Raw genomic sequence first — 22,323 nt, forward strand, 5'->3', positions numbered from 1 at the left:
TCCTATGTATGTCATCCAATAACCTGGGAAAGTGTCGATAGGCACCTTTGGAGAACATCCCATACTATTCCCTCCGATGCCCAAGGACAAAAGCGTCAATAGGACACTCCCCAATCCCAAGTTATACTTAGGCAATCACATATTCAAGTCCATCATTTCTCATACATTCAATACATCTTCATGATAAGAATTAAATCATAATATCGAATTTATCCATCATGAATACAAATAACAAGAGTAATAAATCATTCTAACAAGTGTATAATAATTCAAAATACTACTGTTCTAAAACATGTATAACAATCCTTTAATAATTAAAAGCAATTAAGAGACTATGTCCTTTAACTATAAGCATCAAACATAAGTTCATGGCCTATATGTTTATGGAGATAACCATCCTTACCTTAGGTTGAGTTGATGATGAATCGAGAATTACCAAGAAATGGTCCAAAAGTAATGTTAAGACCCTAAACAAACATCAATAATAAGTTAGAGAAGAAATCGGAAGGATCGGATGTTAAACGGGTCAAAACTAGCTAAGGTTGCTGTCAGTAGTAACTTTGGTCGATGGCATCGACCAAAGAGGATCGACCAAAATGTCTTCGGGACAAAATAGTGGATTTTGGGGGTTTTGGTCCGAAATTGGTCTTCCGGGGTTCGGATCGATCCGAAACTTGGAGGAATGCTTAAGAGCATTATGAGGACACTACAAATCAAGGAATTAACATAATCCAATGGTCTAAATAGAAAGCCCCAAATTGAGCTACTAAGTTCAAGAGACAAGCATCATAGCATGAATTGAAATTGATTGCATTGACAATGAAAAGGCATTAGCTAAGGGAACTTATAGAAATTCGATTAGGATCATATACTAGTGATAAACATGTACATAGCATACTATATACCTCAGTTTTGTACAAGATGGCATGATGTTAAGAAGAAAATCAAAGAATGTATATGTTAGGCTTGAAATGGGGGCATAGCATCAATAGATAGGTAAGAGGATCATAGGTTAAGCAAGAGTGGACACTTGGAGTGATGGTTGCAAGGTTGCAGCACCATCTCCAAAGTCTTAACAGCAAGAGAGGGATAGAAAAGAATAGAAAAAGATAGAATAGAGAGTGTAATGATGAATCATACCTTGTAGTTGTAGATGGAGACAAGAAACAATGATTAACAACGAGTTTTGGTGGAGTATCCTTCACAAATGCCTAGGAGTTGCTTTGGGAAGCTCCCCCCACGTTCTCAGGAGTGAAAATGATAACAATAGGGCTCAAAACACGAGGCTAGTATAAATAGATTAGGGAATATTCCAAAGAATCATTAACTTGTCTAACTGGGAAACTTTGGTTGATGATCTTTGGTCGATGGCATCAACCAAAGAGGATCGACCAAAATGTTTCTCAACAGAAAATCAGGTTTAGTTCAGCAACTTCAGACAGGGACTTGGAGGGCTATACAAGGTCAAATTGAATGGGGTTTTCTTCCAATTCAATCAAGAAGTCTAGTTTCGGGGAATACCTTCGGATTATGCACGGGAGTCCATTAGGTACAACAACTAAATTATTCTTCTCCGATGTGCAGACTTTCATTAAACACCGACAATGTACTCAAGTAAGGGGTATCATCGTCAATGTCCATGGGCTCGGTCTCCAATTCATAATTATCAATCAAAAGGGTCCATAAGTCTCTTCTACCACCGCTTCGAGTCTTCGGACCTAAAAGCAACAGTGGATCTGGGTTAGGGTCAGGGTTAGAATAGGATTGGATATTACACAATCTCCCCTATTGATTCCCGCCATTAACACTTCCAACTGATCTTACTAATTTGCTTTCCTTTGCCTTTCGCAGATGTTTTGGTGCCATTTTTAATGCTTTCTTTGAAGTTCTGGAGAGAGAGAACAAATTCTTTCCATTAAGAACAAAGATTTGGTCAGAGGAACTTTGAATTGATTGATAAGGCACATGATCTCAAAAACAATTTAAGTATCTCAAAGATAAGACTGGAAGCCGCCAAAATAAAGGAAAAAGAACTACATTCTAAAATTGATGGTTTGTAGGATGATTTTGCCTAGAGTAGAATTCTAGGTAGCCGAAGAGATCGAAAAGAAAAAGAAAAAAATAGTTAGTAGTCATTCTGAAGTCCATGGATCTAAAATCAACAAAAGATTTCGTATCCTGAATGATCAAGTCCAATGGTTGATAAATAGAGAAAATGAAGAGAATGTGGAGGAATCTATGGATCAAAATCCATTTTCGAAAGAAAGAATGGTAGCACCATTACCATGCAATCTTAAACTCCTAGTTTCACAATGTATGATGGAAGTACAGATCCACTAGAGCATCTGGCTCAATTTAACTTAGTCATGATGCTCATAGGAGAATCTAAAGCTCTGAAGTGTCGATCATTTCCTTCATCTCTGAAAGGCCCTACAACAACCTGGAGGGTTTTTTAGTCTACAACCGAAATCAGTTGGGAATTTTTTACAAGAATTTTCTTGTCAAGTTTTCAAACTAGTATGAAAAGCAATAAAACAGTGGATAATTTGGAAGCAATTCGTCAAAAGCCATGGGAGTCAGTGCGTAATTATATGAAGAGATTCAACCAAGAATCAATTCAAATCAAGAATCTAAATGAGACAGTGGCCTATGATGCAATGTTCAGAGGATTGACTAACAATCATCTATTAACGATCATCTATTGGAGTTTCTAATAATGAATAAGCCAGCGAATATTGCAAAATTAACGTCACATTGTAATCAATATGTGCCCATGAAGGACATTCTGCAGGCGAGAAAGGAGACCGATGCTGATGGAAGCAGACGAAAGGAAAGTGGAACATTACGATCTGATCAGAAGGATCCAATGAGTAATAAGAATTATTCAAGAAGCGATCGTCAAATTAGAAGAGATGTTCCACAACCAATTCCAGATCAATTTACACCTCTGAACTCAAGAAGATCAAAAATTATGATGCAAATTCAGAGCCAAAAATATATAAGATGGCCAGCGCCAATGATTGTAAAAATAGAAGAATGAAATCCAAATAAATTTTGCAGATTCCACCGAGATCATGGACACGATACAGATGACTACAGAGTTCTGAAAAATGAAATCAAATGTCTGATTAGTCAAGGACATTTGGATTGATATGTTCAAAGGAGAAATAGAGGACAACAAAGAAATGGTGAACAACCAAGAAGATGGAATAACAGGGGGCCAAAGAGAGAGGACCAAGCAAAGAAATATTTTCGGTCTAATTCTCCAATCGAAGATCATGAAGATCAAAGGCCTCCGCAAAAGCAGTCACCATTCATTACAATATTGGGGAGCGTAGATTTGAATTCAATTTCAAAATCAAGAGCTCATGCCAAGTTTGTTCATTCAGTAGAATCTCATACTGTACCAAAGAGAATAAAAAAATGAAGGAGATAACCTTCACAAAGGAAGAAATGTTTGGATTCAGGAACCACATGATGATGCAATTGTGGTAATCATTGAGATGGCAAACCATGATGTTCACAGAGTTTTGGTCGACAAAGGGTCCTTAGTAGACATTATGTCTTATGAAGCTTTCTTACATTTGAAATTTAGATTCTATGAAGATAAAGTCGTGTGGAACCAGATTGTTTAGATTCTCTGAAGAGTCTACCCCTATAGAAGGAATTGTCGAATTGACAGTAACATTGGGATCTCATCCATGAACAGTAACAACGGTAACAAAATTCTTGCTGATCAGAAATTTGTCAGCATATAATATGATTTTGGGGAGACCAACTTTGAATTCAATAGGTGTTGTCATTTCGATGAGACACCTAAAAATGAAATTTCCAACAGAGTCAGGTGTTGGAAAATGTTGGTCTAATCAGAAGTTTTCTAGGCAATGTTACATGACATTTATGAAGGACTTGAAATATCAAGGTAAGGCCTTGGCCTTAACTATTGAAATTATGGATAGTAGAGATGAGGAAAAGATCCAGAGAGGTGAACCAATGGAGAAGCTGGAAAAGATTTCTTTAAATCTTGAAAATTCTGAGAAGGGGACCATGATAGGAGCTGACCAGACAAAACAAGATAAAGAGCTACTGATAGGATTTCTTCAAAGAACGCAGATGTGTTCGCTTGGCTGCTCAAGACATGCCAAGACTGAGTAGAGAGGTTGTAGAACATTGCCTCTAGATTGACGGTACAACAAAGCTTGTGAAGCAAAGAAGGCGAAATTTCTCATTAGAAAAACATGAGGCCATAAAAGTTGAAGTTGAAAAGCTCAGAAGGTCAGAATTTATAGAGCAAATCGAATGTCCAAAGTGGTTAGCAAACATGGTGATGGTAAAAAAGCATAATGGAAAATGGAGAATGTGTAGACTACATTGATCTAAACAAGGTCTTCCCAAAATATTGCTATCCATTGGCACGAATTGATTAGCTGAGAGATGCCACTTCAGGTCAACAAATGTTAAGTTTCATGGACGCATATTTTGGTTATAACCATATAATAATGAAAAAGGAGGATCAACCCCATACAACATTCATGACCAACCGAGAAAGCTACTGTTATAAGGTAATGCCTTTCGGTTTGAAAAATGCTGGAGCAACATACCAAAGGGCAATGAAAAAGTTATTTGCCGATCAAATTGGTCGTAACATGGAGGTATATGTGGATGATCTCTTGGTGAAAAGTAAAGTTAAAGCTGATCACCTTTCTGATTTGGAAGAATGTTTTGACGTTTTGAGGAGAAATGGAATGAGACTTAATCTCGAAAAATGTGCATTTGGGGTCTCATCAAGAAAATTCTTGGGGTACATGGTCACCCAGAGAAGTATTGAGGCAAATCCGGAAAAAATAAAGGCTATCTTAGACATAGCGCCTCCAAGTAACATGAAAGAAATCCAAAGCTTGACAAGAAAGATAGCGGCCCTGAGTAGATTTATATCTTGTTTTGGAGATAAGTGTGCACCTTTCTTCAAGGCATTAAAGAATTTAAATGCACAAAATGAGTTCAGGTGGTCAAAAGATTGCCAAACCTCATTCGAAGAATTAAAAAAGAGATTGACCAGCCCACCAGTGTTGTCTTGATCAATCCCAGGGGGCTTTACAAGTATATTTATTTTCTTCAACGGCAGCAGTGAGCGCAGTATTAATATGAGAAGAAGGTATGAATTCAAATCCAATTTACTTTGTATGTCAAACGTTGTTAGATGCGGAGACTAAATATCCCGGAATTGAAAAATAGGCCTTGGCTCTAACAACGGCGGCCAGGAAACTTAGACCATATTTTCAAGCACACTCTATTATTTTTTTACTAACTGGCCATTGAAGAAAATTCTTCATAAGCTTGACCTTGTTGGAAGAATGGTATCCTGGAAGTAGAATTAATGGAGCATGATATTGATTATAAGCCTAGAATTGTAATAAAAACACAAATCTTAGCAGATTTTGTTGCTGAGAGTGTCTTGCCACCCACGGATCGAGGAAATCCTAGTGAAATTCCTGGTAGATGGATTCTCCAAGTTGAAGGCTCGAGTCACTCTTAGGGATTTGGTGTAGGATTGATTTTTCGAAGTCCAGCTGGCTTTGTCATTAAAAGTGCTCTCCGCTTCAAATTTCATGCTTCTAATAATGAAGCAGAATATGAGGCTCTAATTGCATGACTTCGTCTAGCCAGATCTCTATGCATGTAAGACTATGAGGTTAAAAGTGACTCTGAGTTAGTAGTCAGCCAAGTGACGATGGTATACGAAGCAAAGGATGATAGGATGATCAGCTATCTGAAAAAGGTGCTTGAATGCAAGACGTGGTTCGTACGATTTTCTAATAGTAAGAAGTCAGAACACGATGGCAAATTCCTTTGCAAAGCTTGCCTTAGCAAAATTTGTCTCTCTTCCCCAAGCACTATATATTGAAGAGCTGAGTTCTCCAACATATTTAGAGTTCAAAATAATGGAGATTGATAGTGAGTCATCCTAGATGAATCCCATAGTAGAATATCTCAGAGATGATATTCTACCTAATGACAAAGAAAATGACAGAACCTTAAAGAGAAGTCAGCAAAGTTTATCTTGAAAAATGGATTACTCTATAAAAGAACAATTTGTGGACCACTTATGAAATGTTGAGGACCAACTGATGCACAATAGGCATTGGCAAAGTTTCACAAAGGAATTTGTGGGAGTCATATTGGAGGAAGAGCTTTGGCCTATAAAGTTCTAAGGCAAGGATTTTATTGGGCATGAATGTGATCTGAGGTGATGGACTACGTGAAAAAATGCCACCAATGTCAGATCCATGCTCCAATACAGAAACAACATGTTGATCAGTTAACTCCAATCCTCAACCCTTTACCTTTTGCTATGTGGGGAATGGATTTCCTTGGTCCATTTCCTGTAGCATCATGAGGAAGGAAATTTGTGGTAGCAACAATTGATTATTTCATGAAATGGATGGAAGTTGAAGCATTGACAACAACTACAACAAGTAAGATGGAAAAGCTTTTCAGAAATAAAGTAATATTCAGATTTGGTTTGCCCAAAGTTTTGCTTACAGATCATGGCACACAATTTGACAATGAAAGGTTCAAAGAATTTTGTGTGCACTATCATATTGAATATAAAAATTCTTCTGTCGCTTATCCTCAGTGCAATGGGCAAATTGAAATAAAAAACTCAACTCTTCTTCAAGTGATCAAGAGAAGACTAAATGATGCAAATTTGTGGGTAGATGGATTACCATATGTACTTTGGGCATACCAAACAACTATTCAAACTCCGACAGGGGAAATGCCTTTCAAACTAGCATATGGATATGAAGCTCTGGCTTTTGTGGAGGTGATAGGTGGGTCCGAAAGATCAGCAGACCCTCTTCATTCATTATTGGGTTGAACTCTTGTGGAGGTGATAGCTGGGTCCAAAAGATCAAAAGAGTTCAACCCAATAATGAATGAAGAGGGTTTGAGGGCAAACCTGGAGTTCCTGGATGAAGTCAGAGAACGTGCACTAAATCAAAACATAGATTATCAGAGGAGGATAGCAGCTTATTATAACACGCAAATATGACCTAGATTCTTTAGAATTGGTGACTTGGTTTTGAGAAAGAAGTCAGTATCAGATGCTAGAAACTGTGGAAAATTATCTGCAAATTGGGAAGGACCCTAGGTGGTAGTCAAGATTGTCAGCTCAAATACTTACTGGCTCAAAGATCTCCATGGAAGTTGTTTGAGACGACCGTGGAATGTAATTCATCTCAAGAAGTATTATCAATAATAAATACAAGAGAACGGTTTATTTCGAATCATCCTCATCAGTCATTTTTTCAAAAGGATTCTCTCAGCCATAAAGGCTCTTGTTAGCCAAATTGGTTCCTCATCAGCCATTAAGGCTCTTGTTAGCTATTTTTCTAAAGGCTTCTGATCAGCCATTTCTCATATAGGCGGAGGACAATCAAGACTTTGCATAAGTCAGGCTTTTCATAAGCTATCAAGACTTTTCGTAAGTCAAAAAGCCTTCTCTCGGCCACAAAGGCTCTCGTCACTCAAATTGGTTCCCCATTAGCCATTTTTTACATAGGTGGAGGACCACCAAGACTTTTCATAAGTTAGGCTTTTCATAAGCTATCAAGACTTTCCATAAGTCAAAAAGGCTCTCATCAGCCAAAATTGGTTCTTCATCAGCCATTAAGGCTCTCGTCAGCCATTTTTTCTAAAGGCTTATGATCAACCCCTTTTCACATAGGCGGAGGACCACCAAGACTTTTCATAAGTCAGGCTTCTCTCAGCCATACAAAAGGCTTCATTAGCCATTCTTTCCTAAGAGCACCTCATCGGCAAGTTTTGCACAAGGTTTCTTGTCAACTGCCTAGCAAAGAAAAGATTATGCAATCATATGATTTCTTCAAGGCCAATTTCAACAATGTATTCACATGAAAAGAAGAGGAAATTGGGTCAAAAGTTGAATTTAAAAAAAAAAAAAAAAAAAAAAGCAACTGATCAAAGATTTTTAAAAAAAAACAATCGATCAAAGATACAAAAAGTTGTAGCTGATCAAGAATGAAAAGGAAATTTTTTGACATAAGAATTTGGAATCGGGAGACATTTCTCTCTTCAAGAAGGATGGCTAGCATTTCTTTCTTCAACAAAGCTTTCATCAGCAGATTCATCACTACCAGAGTCAGAGGTTCCATCTTTAGTGGAGTCTTCACTCTCGGATTCCTCTAAAGAACTATCATCTTCAAGGTGCTTGATTTTCTGAAAGTCAAAGAATCTTTTGGTTGGGAGGAAGTGAAAAGGAATCTTTTTGATGTCCAGTTTAGGGTGAATTTTAAGAACTTCACAACAAACCTTCAGCATATTTCTGCAGAATCCCATGAAAGTAGGATTGTCTTTTGCCTGGTCGATAGCTTCAGTAAAAACCCTAATGGAGTTCCTATAATCATTACGCAGATTTTCTTTCTCTGACTCAAACTGTCTTTTCTCCTTCTCAAAGGCTTCCTCTAAGGCTACTTTTTCTTGAAAAGTTTCATTCAAGCTAGAGAATAAGTTATCTCTTTCAGTTTCCAAATCAGAATTCTCTTATGAAAGAGAATAAACAATCCCTTGTAGCCTCTTATTTCCTCTCTCTAGGCTTGAATTCTTTTTCTCAGCTCTGTGAGATCTAATTAATAACTCATTTTTCTCTTTCTCAATGCTCTTGGACCATGCTATCGCCCTTTCCAACTTCTAGCGACTTTCCTCTCTTTCATAATTAGCAACCTTGGCCCTTTCCGAGCATCATTCTTCAACGTCTCCAATTGTATGAGTTCTTCTCTCTACTTCAAGACAGAAGCTTTCAAACTGAAGTTTTCCTCTTGCAATTCAACACAGAGATCAGAACATAAAGCAAAATCATATTGCAAACCATAAATCTCAGAATATAGTTCGTTTTCCTTCAATTTTGCAGCTTCTAATATCCTCTCTAAGATATTTAAGTTGCTTTTAAGATCCTGTACCTCATCAATCAATTCAAAATTCTTGTTGATCAAATTCTGATTCTCTAGGGAAAGAACTTTCTCCCTTTCCAAAACTTTAGGAAAAGTATTAAAAGCGGCACCAAAACATCTGTAAATAGATCAACAAGGTCAGTGGAGAAGGTTAATCATGGAGATTGGAAGAGAAGGTTAACTACAAATTAAAATGAGGAATATAAATTTCACCCCCAAGCATGAGAATAAAGACCAAAATCACTCATGGCAGCAGTTTCTCTTTTGTCACGTGGAATCCTACCCTTGGTTCTCCATTCAAAAGCAACTTCCCAATCCAATTGGCAGTATGATTCTCTTTCAAATTCCAAGAGGGCTTGAAATGATCTCTAGAGTCAGCAATACAGTCAGCAATACTGTGGGTGTCTTCAAGCAGGGCAAGATTAGTTGGGTGATCAACTGCAACATTAAGTGCTTCATGGTGATTGGGTGCTATTACAACATCATTAAAGGCGACCTGGAGGTCAATGACTTCTTCAGCTGTGGGATTTTCTTGACTGCCAATCTCCACAGAAGATTGAATGTGAGACTCAATCTGCATATCTGGGGGAATGATACCTAAAGCAATATCTGGAATAACATATGGTGCAACATTTAGTACAACATGTGGAGCAAGGGGAACAATGTCCAAAAGAGGAGGGGTCAATATCAAAAACATTTTCATCAGGAACTTTCTTCAAAGCATGGTCAGGAATGATATGTGATTGGTCATGATTATCCTCTTCAAATAATTGATCTGCTATTTGTTCAGTAATCTCACATGCAGCATGAGCGCAATTTCTTCAACCATTTGCTTAAACTGATTAATTAGATGATGAGAAAAATCCTCAACTTTTGTTCCTGATTCAGCATTTTCTTTAAAAGAAGTATGGTTTCCACCATCAGAAGGATGAACTAGAAATGGAAGAGTGGAGACCTTATGTCTAGAGGGCTGGACTAACTCAGCTGCCCCCTCTGTACTCCTCTTCTTGGCTTCAAGATTCTCCTTGGAGGAAGGTGACACTTAAACTTTCTTACTTCTACTTTTTCAGTAATAGTTAGTTCCTGACCTGAGGAAGGGCCCATGGACCGAAGTTTTCTCCTCGAAGTCTTGGTTCTTCTTGCCTTAGACACAAGATCCTCATCATTTACCACCTTGGTAATTTCAATATCAATATCTTCACCACCAACAGTTTCTTTCTCAACTTGTTCCTTTTCTTCCACATATTTCATTTTTATACTCCTGGTCTTTCTTTTCTTCAATTTGGATTGATCAGACTCTTCATCAAAACTACTGTCATTAACTTCTTTATCTTGAGAGCATCTCTCTTTTCTCTTTCCCTTTCTGGACACAGTCACAGCTTCTTTTTCGGCATGAACTTCTTCTTGAATTTCAACAAGGCTAGGACCTTTCCAAATCCCAACTCCTAAAGGAAATATAAAATCAAAACGGAGAATAAGAAGAGAGGTATATACAGACAAAAAGAGGGAAGAAAGAGGATATACCTGGCAAAAGGCTGTGATGGGCCTACCCATTGTCAGTTCTAAAATCGCTTACATTGATTCGATCTCTAGAGGGAAGTAAATTCTAGGTTTGTCGATCATATTCATCAAGGGAAGGCTGTTGATTGAAAGGTGCAACAGATTCAGGGGTATGCAAACACCAACGAGATCGATAGTGTGAAACCCAGCCCTAACCTTGACCCGGAAACTTTGTTATTTGTAGGTCCAGTGACCCGAAGTAAAGTAAGAAGTCAGCTTTGGGCCATCCCAGTGGAGGACTTGGTGTCTGGCTTTGAATCCATGAGTGTTGATGATGAGGTTCTATTTATGGAAACTGAATCTTGATGAAGATCGGATTAGTTGATGGACTTGGAGTGCTCTCTATCATGGTTTGAAGGCATTTCTACCTATTAGGTAAGTCACTTGGTATGTGTGCAAAACCCCTTTAGGGTTGGATTTGATCTGGGCCTTCAATTCCTTGTTTAGAAGTTGCTGAACTGATTGGTCGACTCATTGGTCGACTGGACCAGTCGACCAATCCAATCGACCAATGGGTTCTGTCTTTGGTAATTAGGTCTTGCTTGCTCTATTTAAGTCCAATCTCGAGTCTACTTCGTATTTTCTGCCTCCAAACTCTTTGGAACGAACCAAAGACCTCTGCAAGTCATCTCCCTTGCGTCCTTGGTGTTTATCTTGACAGATCTTCTTCAAAACTCGTGTTCTTACACAAAAAGGTATGTTTACACTCTCTTCTTCTTCATCATCCTTGTTTTCTTTCCTTTTTGAGTTGAGATAGTAGAGGAGATGTTGCATTCTCTGTTGCAAACATCTCTGTACTTATCTCTCATGATCTTCCTAAGGATTAATGGCTAATGCGATGATCTTAACCATGATCATTGCAAGCTTTTGAAGGAATCATGATCAAATCATGATCTTGTCTTTGTTCATCTTTTGATTTAAATTCTGATCTTCTTAGATCTATTATATTGATCATATTAGTAGTCAATTGCTGTGTTTTCTTTACATAATCCATGATCTATCAATCTCTAGTTGTTTCTCTTCTACCATACCATGCTTTCTTCAAGAATCATGACTGATACATCTATGGTAGGTTTTGTTTCCTTATTTAGATTTATGTTCTTAGATCTATTTTCTTGAAGATCTAAGTATGCCTTCCATGATATCTTTATCAAAATCAATGATTCATTCTCCTATTGTTCTTGTCTATGATTTGTATCTTGAATTCTTCAAGAACCATGATTGATCTAATTATGGTAACTTTTTGTTTCCTAATTTGTAACTTGAAAACTTGATTCGATTAGTGTTTTGAGGTCCTCTATATGTTAGGATACTACCAATGTAGTTTACCCCTTTTTTAGTACCCTTTTGAACCACCAAATTCAGTTCTTTATTCTTAAAACTCTGATTTTGTAGGCCACTGTCTCCATTGGTCGATCGATTGGTCGATCGATTGGTCGATCGAGACGATAGACCAATCCAATCGACCAATGAGTACAGCAACTCCGGATTTGGTCTGTTTTGGATGTTTTGATATCTTTTCTGTTAGGGATCTTTCCTAATATATTGTGTACACTTGTTTAGGACCTTCTTCTCAAGTTTGTCAAGATCTTACTTGATTTCTTAAGATTCCTTTGCAAGTTATAAAAGGTAAGGATGGTTACTTCCTTAACAACATAAATTGCATATCTTAGTTTCTATATTTGAATCTTGTTAATTTATTTCTTTAATTAGATTCTTATAATGTTATACTACTGTGGTACTGTCTTGATATCAGTAACATTACTTGTTTATATTAAATTGACTCATGTATGATTTACTTATCAGTTATACACAAGTTGATTGTAATTATTGATTTCTTTCCATATATGAAGTTACCATATATGTGATGTTATGAATTGATGCTTCTGTATGCTTAAGTATGGTTTGGAAAGGAGAGGTGTCCTTTTGACACTTCTGTCCTAGGACTACTACGGGAATATTATGGGATGTTTCCAGAGATGCCCTCTGGACACCTTCCTAAACTGTTGGATGACATATTTAGGACTGTCTAGTAGTGTTTGGCTAGGATGTCCCGTTATGTCAGACCCTAATCGGAGGGGTATTGAGACCGAACAACCCGTGGTAGCAATGGGGATTCATGGGCGCTCAAGACAGGTAACCAACCCGTGAGAGGACAGGAATCACATTGTGGGGGCCATTTATGGGTAGGGTTGCATATGGTTAGACTTGGGCTCACGGGCGCTCAAGACCGGTAACCAACCCGTGAGAGGACGTGAGAGCTTCCCGTTTACCATATGTGGATGACCAATAGGGTTGATGAGTCCGTAGTCAGGGACTATGAGGACTCTAGTGTGAAGGATACCGGAAAGGATCGCTAGGGGCGAGGAATGGACGTATCTGGATCTGACTTGATGTAACTGAGTAGAAGACTTGCATTTGACTAGGCTTTAACCCTGACATGCGCCGGTACTTAGACCAATGGTGATGTGAGAGAGTGGTGACCTATACCCCAGCCATGGAATGTCCTGAGGGATGAAGGACCCATTACCAACTGATGATGAGTGAATGAGACTTTCCTAAAGAAGTACGGTGCTATGACTTAAAGCATGTCTGCCATTAGAGACCAGCATACATAGAGTTAGAGTCATACATTCATTGTTTGTCTCATACCATATTGCATTTATGTTTGTTTTGTAATCCTGCCATTTATGTTATTATGGATTTAACTGCTTTACTGAGTTTCTTTGAAACTCATTCCTGTTGTACAATGTTTGTTAGACTACTCTACAGGTTTTGAGTATCATGACTGCTCGTATGAAGAAGCGCAAGGAGAAGAGGCATATCTCCAGGAAAGTGATTGCGGTTACTACAATTACACTAAAGATTCCGCGAATGGTTATGCTCCGTACGATGCTTAGTCCGACCATAGAGTGGAAGCGCCCTTGTGCCATTTATGAGATTTATACTTATAGGGATATTGTCTATAAGATTGAGAACAATTTAGTTACCTATTGTACCTGCTATTGGGATTAGATTCTATTATGTTTCTTCTCTTTTAGAACTACATTTCCTCTGGTTGTAGAGTGGGATTTCGCCTCACTTTACTTATTTGATTTAGACACTCTGATTATATTTAGTACTCTGATTTATATATGATTCATTCTTTCCTTATTTGGATCTATGGTTTATCTTTCGCACATCGATTATTATTGTTCATGATTATGTTATTGTTTATGTGGGAGGTTGATTACTCGATACCTGATCTTCGAGCTGTGGATCACACTCTCGGGTATGCCAGTTAGGGTACCGGCTGGGAGGATGTGACAGATAGTTCGGAAAATGAATGGCACAAAAGAAGTATTGTTGCCTCTAGCCTTTGTTGTCATGCGGAATGGATGAGTTAGCAAAGATAGAGTTCTCACCCAACTCAGTGCTAACGTTGGTTCTCCTTGAAAGATGGAGGAAACCGCGCTCACTTCCAACTTTCAATGTATAGTAATTCCTGAAAAGATCAACAGAGGGATTGCGTCCCGAAAAACAATAAACAAGTCTCCAACTATTCGGAGTTAGTTGGCATGGACAAATTCGGTAGTAGTCAAGAAGAGATTTAATTGAAGGAATCAGAGGGATTATGAACCTGGCTTCAAGGTGGCCAAGGTAAACAACAATAACCCCAGGATCAATTAAAAAAGCATGTTCATAAGGTTTTGGGGTCCAAGCTTTAACTTCAGCAGGAAAACAATAATCTCGTAAGTAGGAAGACAGTTTGGATTTCTTGATTTTAGAAGGGTACCATTCTAGCCCATCAGTTTTTGGGTTCTTTTTTTCAACCTCAACATCTACAGGATGGTAGGGGACTATCACCTCATCATGAGCATAAGAGATAGGTTCCCAATCTAACGGAAGAGTTTGATCAGAAGAAGGATCAGCTAGGATCTTTTCCAAACCAGTCTTTGAAGGAGCCCCAACCTCAGGCCAAGGAACTAGGACCAGAAGGATCGGTGGGGTGACCCATGAAGAAGAAGAAAAGAAAAAGATAAAGGTTCAAGTATTATTCAGCAGAATGATAAAACAAGTTGCAAACAACTGAGGAAAGAAAAAAGGAAGTCGAAAGAAAGATGGAGAAGAAAAGGGGTGATGAAGGACGAGTAAATATAGGGAATGACGTGATTGGAAACTCTTGAAATTTGGAGGAAAATATACAATGATGCAAATCAACGGCCATGACTGATCCGAATCGACATCTAAGGTTAATCACTTGATTTTGGAATGATACAATTGAACACGTGGAAGAGTAAGTCAAGAAAAGGGCATTGGAATCGTGTGTTGGAGGATAAATAACATCTGTGAAATTGAAAACTTGCATTTATGAAGGAACGGAAAAGGCTAACAAGCTAAGATCTTCATCAAATATTCGAGATGGTTTGGGGGCTAAGCTCAGTTTTTCAAATGATTACAGTGGTTAAGCATTTTCCCGAGACGTGAAAAGTTCATTTTCAATGGGATTCAAGCCGCAGATCATAACTCTGGTTTTGAAAAGGCAAACCAAAATTACGGTTTCAGAAATTAATTCTGGTGGTTTTAGAAACTCAAACATTGACGAATCCGAATTTCACCACGTGGAGGGCAAATTTGAGAATCAATATTCAAAGCTAAATACTTGAACAGGAACAATTAGCCTCAAAGGCATAAATAAAGTTGATCAAATCCAGTTCATTAATGAACTCTCTAGCTTAGAGTCGAACTTGACGATACCCGATGAACTCCCAAGATCAAATGATAAGCTCAGGGTTCTGATGAGCTCTATTATTTAATAAATTGAACTTAGAATCGCTGATGAACTCAATTGATCAAAGGATGAGCTTAGAAGTTTCTGAAGAGCTCCATGGGTTGAAAGATGAGCTCAGAATTCTAATGAGCTCTATGATTCAATAAATTGAACTTAGAATTTTTTATGAACTCTCTCAACTGAAGGATGAACTCAGCGTTCAAATGATTCCTCTTGACTGAAGATGAGCTCAAAGCCCAGACCAAGTGAAGAGATGAACTAAAGTTGATCAGACGAGAACAGTTTGAAAGGATGACCAAACAAAAGCGGTTATATTGATCAGAAGAAAAGCTAAAACTTCCTGACCAAAGTCTCACTTTGATTTCAACCTGATCAGCAGGCTTGGGGGCTTGTGTTGTGAATAAATCTCCTTGTACCCGGTTCATGCTGGTCCAACCGAGATCAACCAATGGTACATACCAAATAAGGGATCAACTCGAAAGCCACCCAAGGATCTAATCCTGGCCGTCAGATCTAAATCATTCAATCGATGGTCATGAGAGGCTCGAGTCAACAGAAGGAGTCTATAAATAGGGTTGCGACATGCATGAAAGGTAAGACATTCAAATTCACTCACTCAAACCTACACTTTTCCCGCTTTTAGACATTCAAAAGCACTAGAGGCTCTAGGGAGCTCTGTAACCCTAATTCTCCGTCATTCATTGATTTGACCGTCAAAGCTGGAACGCCGATCCAGCTGATTGGCTCCGTTTCTAATAGTCCTTCTTCCATCTTGCAGGAGAATGTGAGTTCTAGTTGGATCGAACCAGATCTGATAAAGTTTGGTGTGGGATTCACGGCTCACAAACCCCGGCAAAATCTGCACCAACATATGGTGAATGTTGCTGTTGAATTTGACCAACTGATACGATATGACCTTGCTTAAAAAACATGAGAAGACAGGGCTAACTGATTGTGATGATTGCAAGCTACCTCCGATGCTAAAGTCAAGTTCTGAAGCAACACTTCCCGTATTAAGATACTGTGAAATCCAAAGGAGTACTTAAACAATGAACGTTGGGAATGAAAGTTAGAAGTGTGCAGTAATGTTTAGCATTAAACGTGAGTATTTAAACTCACCCTACTTAAAGGTAAAAGTATAGATTCAATCAACAATGCAAGTGGAGTGTGTCTTAATCAGTAGCAAAGACTCCCATCTGATTGTCCACATAGGACAAGGAATGGTAGATACAAGGGACTGCAATCCATTCGTTCGTTTCAGCGCGAATTCCCATCTCACAATGGACGAAACTACATTTTTCGGTGCTATTTCACTGAAGTTCGCGGAAAAGTTCCTACTTCCTTGGTTACTACTTCCTTGGTTATATATTATATATAATAATGCAACACGCGGACATGTCATCGTCAATCAGTATGTAAAATTTTAAAAATATCAAATAATTTTAATCTGACTTTTTTCTTTGCAAATCATTAATACAAAATTTGAAAAAATAACAAAAACACTTCAATGAGTCACATCATGTACCTGCAAACTGCAAAACGTGAATTGAAAATTTAAAAAAATAATAAAATATTTAACTTGTCAAATCAATATACTGATGTTTACGACTTTACGTTTTGTTTTTTTTTGTTTTTTATAATCCCGTGGTTTAACAACAGCCACGTAAGTGGCTCAAATTTCAAAAATTCACTCGACCACAAATATAAAAAGCACGAGATATAGCGAGAAATACCGATATATTGCGATATCTCGCCAGTTCGGCGATATGTTGCAAACATCGTCTCGCCCCCTGTATCGTTTGCTAGGGGGCGAAACCACCGAATTTCAGCGAAATTAAGTTCCTTGGGGCATGCATGCACGGAACGTGTGATATAGAACTTGGTGGATAAACTGTCAGATGGCACAGTTAATGCATGGGAGCCCACTATCCCCATGTAGTCTGACGCCTGGCACCGGCCTCTTGCCAAACCGAATTGAACCTCCAGTTTGGCTAGTTCATACTCGAGCGATGACTAGACCGGTGGTTGGAATATTTTGACCCAATAGCGAAAAATACGGCATAGTAAAATGACAAAAACAAACGGATTAGTGAAATCAAACATATTAAATGTTCAAAGATTAGGTAAAGAGGTTCTAATATGCTTCCCATGGAGAAAGGGTATTAGTGGAAACATGTGATATTTCTCCAGGATTATTACTGTGACCTGAGTCTTGAGAGGACACCAGTATGCTATATATCTAGGAGAAAAAGACATTTTGGTTCTCTATGTCAAAATATTTATCTAATTTTAATATAAAATTTTTGCCCATTTTTTCTTTTTCTCTTTTCCTTCTTATGAAACCTGTATGCATACCTTTTGAATAGGAAGGTTCTATGAACTGATTAACCAACAAAATGAGATTCAAAATCTTCCATAATGGCTTATCACTCAAATAATGGTGAAGGTTAATAATAAGATGAAATACCTTGACTTCTAAGGTCTGCCATTTGGTCGTGGAGTTTATTACAGTATTCCTTAGTGCATTATGGAAGAGAGTTTAAATTCTCTCTTAACTAACACCGACTGAGTAGTTATATCACATCTCATAATTGCAGAGTGTCCAAAATTTCATTTTGATGGCACAACATCAGCTTCTTATGGTTTTCATTTTCACATTTTTTTTTTTTTTTTTGGTAGATTTCATTTTCACATTTGGGAGCTCATTGATGAGGCAAGAATCAGTCACCACCGGTAGAAGAATCACAGGGAACGAGACAGATCTACATGCCTAGTTGGAGTCAAAGAAACAAATTGATGATCCTTATGAAGCACTAAGTTCTTGGAATGATTCCACCCATTTCTGCAACTGGATAGGGATAATATGTAGCCGTCGTCATCAACAACGGGTTATTAGCTTGGATTTACAAGGGAAGGGCTTAGGAGGTAACATTTCTCAATGTATAGGGAATCTTACTTTTCTACATTTCCTGGACATTAGAAACAATAGCTTCTTTGGTGAAATCCCACAAGAAATTGGTAATCTAAATAGATTGCAGTACATTAATGCGGCGAACAACACTTTGGAAGGAGAGATTCATGTCAGAATGGGGAACCACACTGTTCCAAGGCAAATATACTTCTCATATAACAATCTTGTTGGAAGCATTCTGGGTGAGCTTATGTCTTTGTAAAAGTTGGAGACACTTTTTATTCATGATAATGGCTTAACTGGATGAATACCGAGTTCTTTTGGGAACAGTTCCTCCATCCAATGTATTTCTTTGGGTGCAAATAGACTGCAAGGGAGCATTCCAGAATCCTTTGGTCGGCTACAAAATCTGAAATTTCCATCACTTCATGAGAACAACCTATCTAGTGGTGCTTCCTCTCTCAGTATTCAATCTCTCATTTCTTGAAATTATTTCTCTCACATTAAACCTACTACATGGGAACCTTTCACAAGACATAGGCCTTACTCTTCCAAATCTTAGAACAATGGCAATTGGAGGAAACTTCTTCTTGAGGAACATTCCAAAATCCATCTCTACTATTTCAACACTAGAAAAAATTGATCTTAGTCAGAACAATTTTTCTGGACCAATCCCTAAAACCTAGGAAATCTTTGAAACCTTCAATGGTTGGATATTGGTGGAAATCAATGTGGAAGTGGAAAACATCATGATCTAGAATTTGTTAGCTCTTTGGTTAATTTTACACAGTTACAACAATTGTCATTGTTTGATAATGGTTTCAAGGGTCCCCTTCCCAACTTTTAAGCAAATCTTTCAACACAACTCTTATACCTACAACTAGCTAAGAATCAAATCTCTTGAGTCATCCCTGCTGGTATTGAGAATCTTGTCAATTTAACCCTATTATCCATGGAGATTAACTTTCTTGAAGGCAATATCCCATTCAGTATAGGGAAACTTCCAAAGCTTCAAGGGTTGTACTTGGGTTCAAATAGACTTTTTGGACAAATGTCATCATCTATAGACAATCTTACTCTTTTGTATGCACTCCATTTAGAAGAGAACAACTTGAATGCAAGGATCCCATCCAACATTGGAAATTGTTAACATTTATAGTACCTAACTCTTCACTTTAATTTATAGGGCCCAATTCCTAAACAACTCTTTCTTATTTCTTCTTTGTCAGTGTCCGTCGATTTAGCACACAATCCTTTTGTTGGTTCCCTACCGGTGGAAATTGGCAATATGAAAAGTCTCTCTCTAGTAAATATCTCCAACAATAGTATCTAAAGAGATTCCTTCCTCCATTGGTGAATGTAGTAGTTTAAAACATCTTTATATGGAAGGTAATTTCTTTGGTGGAACCATATCTCAATCATTGATTCTTTTGAGGGCCCTTTAAGATTTAGATCTTTCACACAACAATTTATTAGGGCAAAATCCCAAGAGATGCAGAATGAATTTGCCCTTCAAAAATCTTGAGGGGAAGGTACCAACAAAGGGAATATTTGGAAATCCAAGTGCAATTTTGGTGAACGGAAATGACAAGCTTTGCGGGGGAATAGTAGAGTTAGAATTGCCTGCATGCACAAACCATGAATCAACAAGGCGAGAGAAAAGTCCCTTCTTATTTGCTGTTGGCTAAGAAAATCAAAAAGTAAAACGCCATCCACACCATTAATTGGTGATAAGCTCTTAAGATTTCTTACTAAGAGCTCTTCCAAGCTACTTAAGGATTTTTGCCAATTAATTTCATAGGTTCGGGTAGTTTTGGTACTGTGAATAAAGGGATCATCAAGGATGAAAGAATTGAAGCAATCAAGGTACTCAACCCACACCGGGTTGTTGACCCCCAACTCACTCAATCTTTTTGTTTTGAGTGTTATTTTTTTTTTGTTTTGGGTGTTTGTTTTGGGTTTATAGGCTCAATCTTCACAACCCTCAGAGCTTACAAGAGTCTTATGTGCTGAATGCACCATCACTAAGTAACATTCAACATGAAGCCAAACATTTTTAAGACTTTGATTGCCTTGTTCAATTTTGTCTTGTATTCAAAAGGTGATTAGCCATTGTTAAAGCACTTATTTATGAGTTCATGCTAAATGGGTAACATATAAAATTATACAAGTGATTTTAGTTTGAGTTATCAGTATAGTATTATTTTCGTTATGGTAGGTGCAGAGGCCCTGTACTAAGCAATTGTTGTCTAATGTGAATCATAATCTATTGTAGGGTATTAGACAAGATTCAATTGATGATTTAGAAAAGGGATCCGGATTAGACTGTTAAGAATCATGTTATTAGTCCAATTATTATTAAATTTCCATACCCTGGCTGGCATAGTTGATGGGGTATACCTAAAAACTTCTCTCTCTTTATTAAAGCTGACTGGTTTTATTTGTATTCAATTTAATTAGAAATTGGTTATGCAATGACCACATAAATCCCAAAATCTAATTGAACAGGATTAGGTTGGCTATAATTAATATAATCACAATTATCATTCCTAAATTGAAGATATGTCCATGCATCTAGAAACATTTTATACCTTTTTTTTTTCTCTTTTTCTTTTTCTTTTTTCTTTTGGGTACTGGAAAATCTCCTATTTTCATGGTAATAATGATGTTTTTCTGAATTTCAGAATATGGCATGGGTGGAAAGGCAACTACAGATGGAGATGTGTTTAGCTTTGGTATCCTTTATTGGAGATGTGTACAGGAAAGAGGCCAGCAGATCAAATTTTCACTTTTCAATCTCCACAACTTTGCAAAGGCAGCTTTACATACAGTAATATGAATTTTAGATCCAAAAATCTTAACTAATGGAGAACATAGTGAAGAGATTGAAGAAGAAGCCATCAACAAAGTTGAATATCCTAGTCACAGAATAGATGAATTGCAAAATTGCAGATGAATTGCAACATTGCATAACATCGATGATTGAAGTTGCACTGCAGTGTTCCATGGAATTGCCAAAAGAATGTTTGAACATGAGTGATGTTGTGAGAAAACTACAATCAGTCAAGCAAAGTATCCTTGGACCAGTAATCTACCAACACAAAGCAACTAACATCTTTTTAGAAGGTGATTACTTCTACACCCATTTTTGTTACTGTATTTTTATAGCAATTTCATGCTTATTGGGAAGAAAAAAAATTCTAATGTAATGTAACTGAGCAACTTTGAGCATAGAAGATCCATTTAGACCTTACCTAAGCCCATTTCTGTCGAGGGTATATCAGTTCCTTGACATGTAACTATATTCCAAACCATTTCATTTTTATGAAGGGTGGTTAGACCTAAGAAAGGGGGAAATTTTTCAAATACAGATATGGCCTAAAAAATAAGTTGGAATCTCTTCATAGAGGAGCATACTCTCTCTAGATTCAGTGGATCTCAAGGAAAATCATTTTCCAATTTCAATTCCCAGAAACTAAATTCCCTACTTATGCCTTAGTCACTATAAAGTATGTATTTTAGGTGAAGGTAAGGTCTATATCTTAAGTGGAGCTCCATATTATCCCAAGACTCTGTTTTTTAAGAATCTCTTAGAAATGATGTTCAAATGTCTTGGTAACCTATAAAATTGTTGGGGTAAGGCTCTGTAGGAAACGTTGCCCCTGACTCTGCTTGTGCAGAAGCTTTCAGTACATGGTTTGACATTTAAAGACTACCTATGGTCCTAAGCAAATGCAATTCTGTGAGAAATGACTATGGCTTGCTGGTTGAATATAGTATCCATTGACATTTAATTAGATAGAATGTCTTTGATGATTACTAACTTGTGTTTGTGTGAAGGAAAATAATATGACTCAACTGGTATCCTCAGCAAAACATCAAAGAATGCAAGAAGATGTGCACAAGAAAATGAATGGAGCCAAGAAGTCACTATCTCAATGGAAGATCCATGTCAAGCTCACAGGAGAGTCCTTAAGGGTCAAAGCACTCAATTGAAAACCAAGCTTTTAAGGAACACTTGTGACAATATATATTGGTAATTAGTTTAGAGAAGTGAGGCAGCCATCACTATTTACCTTCCACCCCCCCCCCCTGCTGATTGAGGTAGG

Source organism: Hakea prostrata, chromosome 10, assembly GCF_041222555.1.
Source record: "Hakea prostrata isolate BN-2017 chromosome 10, UWA_Hpros_2, whole genome shotgun sequence".
NCBI classification, from domain to species: Eukaryota; Viridiplantae; Streptophyta; class Magnoliopsida; order Proteales; family Proteaceae; genus Hakea; species Hakea prostrata.